The sequence below is a fragment of the Lycorma delicatula genome, chromosome 1 (genome assembly GCF_047948215.1).
Source record: "Lycorma delicatula isolate Av1 chromosome 1, ASM4794821v1, whole genome shotgun sequence".
In the NCBI taxonomy this organism is placed as follows: domain Eukaryota; kingdom Metazoa; phylum Arthropoda; class Insecta; order Hemiptera; family Fulgoridae; genus Lycorma; species Lycorma delicatula.
This window is the reverse complement of record NC_134455.1, coordinates 359,783,332-359,792,049: the sequence shown is the minus strand read 5'-3', so window position 1 is coordinate 359,792,049 and position 8,718 is coordinate 359,783,332. Positions and strand designations below refer to the sequence as shown.

The following is an 8,718-nucleotide window of genomic DNA, read 5'->3' as shown; positions in this document are numbered from 1 at the left end:
TCAGTAAATTAATAAATCTTTTTAATAATATTTTCTTTTTGTTAATCTTGCGCCCCCAATTAGTGATATCACACCTCCCTAGGGGAGTGTGGCTCACAGGTTGAGAAACACTGAATTGTATATCTTAATTAAATCACTGAAGCTTTGTTGAATGTTGAAAGTTGACACGCAAAATTACGAAATTATAATGAAAAAAGTAACGCAACAGGGCTCAGTGATTCCAGAATAAGAACCAAAACTATATAATTCACAAGCACACCTTTATAAAGACAAAAAGATATTAAGTTTCACACCAGGGAGAAAATCCCTTAACCATGGAAATATGTCAACTTATCAAAAATGGAAATCAAACAATAACAAAACTGTACAAGAATGTCGAGGAAAAGACATTTTTTTAAAATAAATCATCCCATAAAGACTGGCTGGTAAACTGGTTACTACCTAAAGATCACACATTTGAGTACAAAGGAAATCCAGAAGTGATGAAAGAATTAATAGAAAGAATGTAGAAAAATTATGCTACGGGCATGTCCAAAACTGTTCTAGAAAACCATATTTGATGCACACATCAGTTGCATTATATTATGGCAGTCCGTTTATTAATATGACCGTGTGGACTGAAATAGAAAATTTTTTCTGCTGGTGAAAAATAAATTCCACACTAGACAAAACTACTTTTGTGGCAAAGAGGAAATAATTTCTATTGGTTCTCTGAAAGCCATCTTAAAATAAAGAGCAAGGCCTGTTAAATTAAAGTCTGAAAATTTCAGGCAAAACCTTAAAACCTCAAAATTACCAGTAATAATTACTAACAAAATTTAAAATACATTAAAAATAATTAGTTACAATTACACATCGTTATTATTTATATATAAATAGAGGACTAGTTAATTATTATCAAAATATAGATTTATATTTTCAAGAAATAAATAATTTAATTTTACATAATTTATTTAACAGATAATAAACTAATATATAACTCACATTATCAGTAAATGATCAGCGTCAATAGCCATTCCAAACATACCTGAAATAGAATTAACTAAAATTAACAAAAAAAAATAATAATATACTGCAATAATTATATATATATAACCAATGTATGTGTATATATATATATATATATATATATATATATATGTATATATGAATATTAACTTAAATGTTATTTATTTAAGTTTATTTTCCTCTAGGTTGGATAAGATTAATTACAATAAAAATATGTGTTTTTTACGCTAGAAGGATAAGTAAAAGCTGCAAAAAGAAAATAGGAAAATCTAAAACTTATAGATGATTTAAAAGAAAATGTGTGTTATCAGATCGTAAAAGGATGGCTAAAGTTTAAGTGGATAGCATAAAAGTTTTATAGAGGAGAGTGGAAATGGATATAAAGAAATAAACTGCCTAAGGGGAAATAACTCTATGATATAATTTTTGCAGAAATACTGCCAAATGTAACAAAACCTTTCTTTTTATATGAAGCATTTTTTATAAAATTGTAAAATTTGCTTAAAATAGTTGAAGTTTATTTTTATTTATTAATTACCTTCAACATTTTGAAAAAAAAAAACAGTGGTGTTTTTATCCTAAAAAAAAATCCTTTCGCCATGCTGGAAGGTGGAAGTAGATTTCATTGGTGCTAATAGGGGAAAAAAAGATTTCCACCTTAAAGCTAAGAAAAACTTCAAAGTTACTCAATACAACACTGGTTACATGTAAAAAAAAGTTTCACATGTTTAGCATGCGACAAGCCCCATCTTCTTACAATTCCAGCAACATTTTAGTCATCCCTTACCGTAAGGGTTGGTCATATCAAAAATAGTTTCAGACAAAGGTTTTAGGTAATGATCAAAGGACTAACGACCACTTTTAACCGATTTGATACTGTGCCTGCTAAGGAAGGTATTTTTTCCTCCTCCTGGGCCAAACGTTGGTGATATCAAAAAACTTTACTTAAATAAGTTTTAGGCCCTTATCCGAAGAACACTAGGAACTTTAAACGAATTCGATATTTTACCTAATAAGAAAGTTATATATATAGCGATATTTTGTTTTTTTTTTTTTTCAAAAAAGCCCTCCATTTCCACCCCCCTGGTCCGATTTTGCCCATAAACGAACTCGAACAAGATTTTGGGTCATTATATTTTATGTATGAATTTAAAAGTGATTGGCCCAAAATTACGGCAGTTATCGTGTCCACAAAAAAAGTGAAATATATATATATAAATGTATATATAAACTTTTGAACTGACGACGGTTTTGGGGTTTGGGAGATGTGAAACGCCAAGATTTGTCGAAATTTTCCGAAGAAGTTATTAATGAAATAAATTTTTTTTTTTCATTTTAAAAAAGTGTATACTCGTATGTAATTTAGTAGGCATACAAGGAAGTCATGTGTTGTCCACATCCGATTTTTTCTGTTTTATTTAAATATTTGTCTTTTTAAACGGAAATGAAAAGAAATATCTTAAAGTACATACGTTTTTGTAAGGAAAATATACTTTTTTGTTGAGGGGAAGTAATTCCTTCTCAGGCTTACTAGAAAAAAATTGACATCAGCGTATTACGATTTATTCTACTAATAATCAACAAAATTATAACACGATTAAAACTCGTAGTAGATTAGACTACTTTCGTCATTCAGTTTGGTACAGGAATACCGCCTTGAAAGGAGTAATGTTCTTTAAGCCTTAATTTAGGGAATCTATCCTGAAAGGGAATGAGTGATGTAAGAGTGAGCTGGGTGAATTGTGCAGTATGTTTCAAAATGAATATCCGGGCTTTAATGTAATGTAACTTTTTTTTGTGGGTGAAAAACGCCTGGGCGTTATCATCGCCCGGAATTTTATTAATAAAAGGGTAAAATAACTCCAAAATAATAAAGTTTAGAAGGTGTAAATTTATTATTATATAAAAAAATATATTATAATATATTTATATTATCATATAAAAAAAATTTATTAAAACAAGCCAAGAAGGCAAAATAAAACTCAATACTAATACCACAGACGAAGTCGATAAAATATAATAGTTAAAATAACCGAATAAAGAAACTATTCGGTTATATAAAACCTACCTAATTCCGATGGGTTTTGCAAAAGTCCCCTCCCCGGATAGCAATATTAAATACACAGAACCAAAAAACCAAAATTGAAAGTAAAGGTTAAAATTATTAAAAAAACTCAGAAAACATATATGATAATATTATACTTTTTGCAGTAACCTGGTACTATGCAAAAAGAGAAACATCCGGTCCAAAATTCCGTTATTATCGCAAAAGATATCACGGATGTTTCTAGGTAGATTAAACTGACGACACAAAGACGGATAACATATGCAGTCCGCGAGAATGTGGTGCACAGTCATGCGGTAGTTGCATCGTGTGCATAGGGGTGGGACTTCTCCTGACATTAGGTATTCGTGTGTGATGCTCGTAAGTCCTAACCGTAACCGGCAGAGGACCACTTCCTCACGACGAGATTTTCTGCAAGAGGAGCCCCATGGCAACACTGAATCTTTAATCCGTCGGAGTTTATTATCGACGTTAGTCGCCCAGTCATTTTGCCACCTTGCTCTCAGTGATTGTTTTCTACGATTGATAAAATCAAAGGTAGTAACTCGGGTTGTGAAAGGAGGTTGAATAGTAATGTAACTTATCAAGTTTTGCTTACGTTAATAAATCATTCATGAAATGAAAGAGAAACTCAAACCGTTTTTTAATGTGAACACTATTTATCATACGATACTCATCCAGCCACAGGAGATTTCATCCCGTACTTTAGCAAGTCTGGAGTAATTGATGCGATAGCTGCTTCAATTCTGTGTCTCAAGTCGGATAGGTCAGTTGGTAACGATTATACATACATACATTTGATCCTTTATAAACCCCCCAGAAATAAAAATCAGATGGGATCAGATAGTGCAAACGTGAAGGCCAGGCAAACAAGCCGTGCCATTTGGTTTCCGGCGACCGATCCAGCGGTCGGGGAAAATTTCATTCAACCAATCACGTTATGCCAGCGAGGGGGCTCACCATCCTCTTAAAAAAAAAAGTCTGTGGTTCTTATTGCAGTTGAGGAAAGAGCCACAGTTGTAGCGTAATCAAGATTTTTCATTCCACACACACTTGCTTTTGCGGAAAAGAACGGCCCCAAAAAACAAAATATGGCTCAAAAAACATTCAATTTTGGAGAGACTCGTTCATACTGAAATATTTCGTGAGGATTTTCTGATCCCTGGTTACGTACAGTATGAGTGTTTACTTTTCCGTTAACATGAAATGGTGATTCGGTAATGAATACGACACGATAAAAAAATTCTTCATCATCATCATTTCATTTTCAAAGCTAGCACGCAAGCGTTGTGCACGCAAACTTGTGCACAACTAAAACTGTTCTCTTTCATTTTATGTATAATCAATCAATGGAAGTGAAACTTCAGAAATATTATATAGCTTTAAAACGCCGATATTCATTTTGAAAAACACAGTATATTACTTATAAAAACACAGTATAAAGATGGGTACTGCGTAATATAGATAGGGAAATGAGTTTTATATAAAATAAGTAATTTTTTTCTAAATTGATGGCGGATCGCTTTTTATAAATTAAAAATATTTATTTTTTTCATTTGAATTATTGATGAAAAAATTCTCAAATTTCACCTTTTCTATTTAAGAAATCTTTAGCGCCATTTTACTACCAAATTTTAATTGTTTTTAAAGAAATTTATCAGTAACTATTGATAACACCTAGATATAACGAGATATTTTCACATACCATTTCCTGTTACACCTGTTTTGACTTACTAAATAATTAACTATTCTTTCGAGATAAAAATTTATTTACGCTTGTCGTAAGCGAATTGAAGAATTAGGCTTATTACAATGTACCCGGATAATTAGAAATTATAAATATAATTAACAGAATATAACCTACAGCGTATGTTACGATTGGTTAGATTATTTTTATAATTATAAGCAATAATGCAAATATATCTATATCAATATATAAATATCTAAATCTATATCTATATCAATTTACATATATATATATAATAATTATCCAATTAGCCGGGCGCATTTCAATAAGCCTGATTTTTCAATTCGCTTACGACTTACCGACATGAATATTTATCGGAGAATTAAAAGCTTTTCATTTCTCAGTTTTATACGAGAGTATGTCAATTATCAGCAATGTAGTTATAAATTTTATTACAATACAATTAGGAAACTTACATGTACATCATTTTTCAACATAGTACCCTTGCATTTCAACGCGCTTGGTCCATCATTGCACAAGCTTCCTGATGCCCTCATAAAATAAGGTTTTCGGTTGAGCTGCGAGCCAGGAATGGACCGCTTCTTTCACTGTTTCGTCCGAGGTAAATTGACGGCCCCTTAATACCTCTTTGAGTGGACCAAACAAGTGGTAGTCAGAAGGGGCAAGATCAGGACTATACGGAGGATGAGCCAGTACTTCGAAGATGAGTTTCCGGAGCGTTTCAGCAGTGTGGGCATTGTCGTGGAACAACACAATACCTTTCGACAGCAGTCCTCGGCGTTTGCTTTGAATTGCAGGCTTCAGCTTGTCAGTAAGCATCTGATTGTAACGCGCAATGTTTATTGTCGTACCCCTTTCCTCATAATGTTCCAGTACTGGGCCTTGTGAGTATCAAAAAACAGGAAGCATCAGTAGGGTCTTGAACTTTTTTTTGCAGGGCTAATTTGGATGTTTCAATTCCATACTCTGCCGGTTACTCTCCGGCTCGTAATGATGGATCCGTGTTTCGTCACTAGTGATGATTCTGTCTAAAAAGATGTCCTGTTCGTTGCTGTAGAGATCCAAATGTTTTTGGCAGATGTCCAAGCGCGTTTGTTTATGCAGCTGTGTGTGGAGTTTTGGGACAGATCTTGTACAGACTTTATGAAACCCAAGTCTGTTGCGTTTGATTTCGTAAGCAGAACCGTGACTAATTTGCAGATGATGTGCCACTTCATCGATAGTTACTCGTCGGTCTAAGAAAACCATGTCACGTGCACGCTCAATGTTTTCCTCATTTGTGACGGTAAACGGCTCCTTCGTCGTGCGTAACACTTGTGCGACCGTTTTTGAATTTTTCAATCCATTCGTAGACACTCCGTTGAGGCAACACACTGTTCCCGTACGTACTGTACCGAAAGTCTTCGATGAATTTCCGTCCCTGATACGTCTTCCGACCACAAAAACGGATCGCTGAACGTTGCTCTTCTTTGGTGCAAACAGAAAGCGGAGCAGCCATGGTTAACGGCAGGGCAGCGATAATGGAACTAATCTAGCAGCATCAAACCTGCACAGACAATTAAACCACGCATGCGTCATCTACGCAGCACAATAGTACTACCAACATAAAGAAAAATATAACTAAACTGCGGATAGTAATTGACTTACCCTGTACATTTAAATTTAGTACTAAATAAGTCAAGAAATTTTTATTGATTATTTTCTAATAAAAGATAAAATTAAAAAAGCTTGTTTTTGTTATACAATTATAATACATTTAGTAATAAAAGTTTAACATTTAATCAAGTAAGTTCCCATATTTAATATAAATTTATAAAAGGGGTATTAAAACATAAATTCATTAATCTGTTAATAGGGGTGAGCTATTATTTCTAAAAATGGTACTGTTAAAGCAAGTATTCAGTACAGGAATCAAAACCGATTTTTTTTTTCTCTTAATATCAAAAAATTATAAATCTACCCGTTAAAATAATTTTGTAATTTTTAAAAACACATAAATAATTTATTTAATGTAATGTACGTTGAAAATACATAACTCGTAGAATTTTAGTTTTATCATCGTAAACATTTAGGATAAATGGTTTTCGAGTTAATTGAAAATGAAATCAGAATTGCGAAATTCAAAGTGGATTCAATACAGTAAACTGAGTACAAGAAACATGTAGGAGTAAAAATATTGTAAAATATTTTAAATTGTTCTTTTTTATAGTTAATTATTACAATTTTATTAGCCAGAATGATACGTTGCGGTATATTTACAAAATAATACAATAGTATTAAAGAAAAAAATTAAATAATACATGAAATGTACGAGTACTTTCTTAAAAGTATTGTTTGATTATATCAAACAATATACCTTACTATACGTAATTTATTCTACACACCGGCTTGATCTAGTGGTGAACGTGTCTTCCCAAATCAGCTGATTTGGAAATCGAGAGTTCCATCGTTCTAATCCTATTAAAGTCAGTTATTTTAAAACGGATTTGAAAACTAGATGGTGGATACTGGTGTTTCTTCCTCCATTCATCTTCTGAAGTAATATCTGAAAGGTAATTACCGTAGGCTAAACAGGTAAAAGAAAGGAATTTATTCTACATATCTTAAAGTTTAGTAAAGTTGTCTACTGCAGATAGAAAATACTGCGTGTCAAGCATCAAAAGATGAATTTCTTATTTTAATTACTCCACGGTTATACATGCGATAATCTTAGAAACATTAATCGGAAGGGAACCGAACAAAAGTCTACCTAATTAAAGAATAAAATCTACCTTGATGAATCCAAAATTACCCCTTTATAAAGGTTTCAAACAATACAGCGCATAATATAATCTTTTTTAAATGGAAACTTACTACTTTAATATGAACATGAAAATGTGTAAATTATTTTTTTTTTTTTTGGTTGAAATTTTGTTAGATATTAAGTAATTTTAATTTGTGTTTAGAAATTTTTGATTTTTAGTTTGATGTACTTTATTTTTTATATAATGACGAGAATTTAATATGATTAAGAGAACAATTTTTAATGTTTATAAAATAGTTTTAGAGTTTCTCTACCCTGGTAACCAATTGCTGTAATAAAAGGGATGACATTAACTTAAATCATCTATTAAATTGGTCTTTTCTTATTTTAAAATGCAATAAAATGGACAAATAAAAATTATTACAACTTGGACACAATCTGCTATTAAATCTTTTTTTGCTCTTGCTATTTTATTAAATTATATGGGACAAAATAATTGTTTATATTTACTACATTTTTCCAGTCTCACTGTTCTGAAAAGTTTCCTACCCATCCTGGTCTGAATCATGAAATTAGGTATATATTCTCATCTTTCGTGAAAAGTAATACGAAAAACTGGGACACTTCCATTAGACTTCTATATGCACAATTTATATTGTGCTTTTCTCTCGTGTAATTTTTTTTAATCTGTATTATATATGCACTATCAACTCCAGTGAAAGAAGAGTGAAGAGTGAAGAGTGAAGAGTGAAAGCACTAAGTGTACTGCTTTCACTCTTCATAGTGGAGTGCAAGCATCTCAGAATTTCATAAGTAATAAAAATGTTTTATTTTCTAATCTTACAATATTATTAATACTTGTATGTCAATTACTAGTACCATAACAAGTTATTTTTAAAGTTCTACACAAATATTTTTAAAAAAATTCAGTTTCTGTGTATTTCATTATCTTTAATTTTTTATTATTTATCAAGTGATGAATTTGCTCAATTGAATATATTTGTAAGTTTTCTTTTGACCTTCAGTTTTATCATTACTCAGAATACATTATTTTAATTTAAACAATAACTTAATTGTTCATCCAAACCCTTTATGTGGTGAACTGTTGCTTGATTTTGAACTCACTGATTCATACTTATGATTAAGAAATAATTCATTGAATATTTGGTTTTTGTTTAAACCTTTTTTATTGTA

At 31.4% G+C, this 8,718-nt stretch overlaps 1 protein-coding gene across 2 annotated transcripts in view; it reads right to left on the bottom strand.

The window, feature by feature from the left end:
• Window positions 1–890: 890 nt before the first annotated feature.
• The window catches only part of LOC142334490 (uncharacterized), a 204,930-nt gene continuing 197,102 nt past the window's right edge, over window positions 891–8,718 (bottom strand). Inside the window, exon 5 of one of the 2 annotated variants that reach the window (XM_075382562.1) lies at window positions 891–1,027. The gene's annotated coding sequence lies outside the window, so the exon portion shown is untranslated. The remainder of the gene's footprint in view (window positions 1,028–8,718) is intronic. The other variant, XR_012758833.1, reaches the window with a different exon arrangement.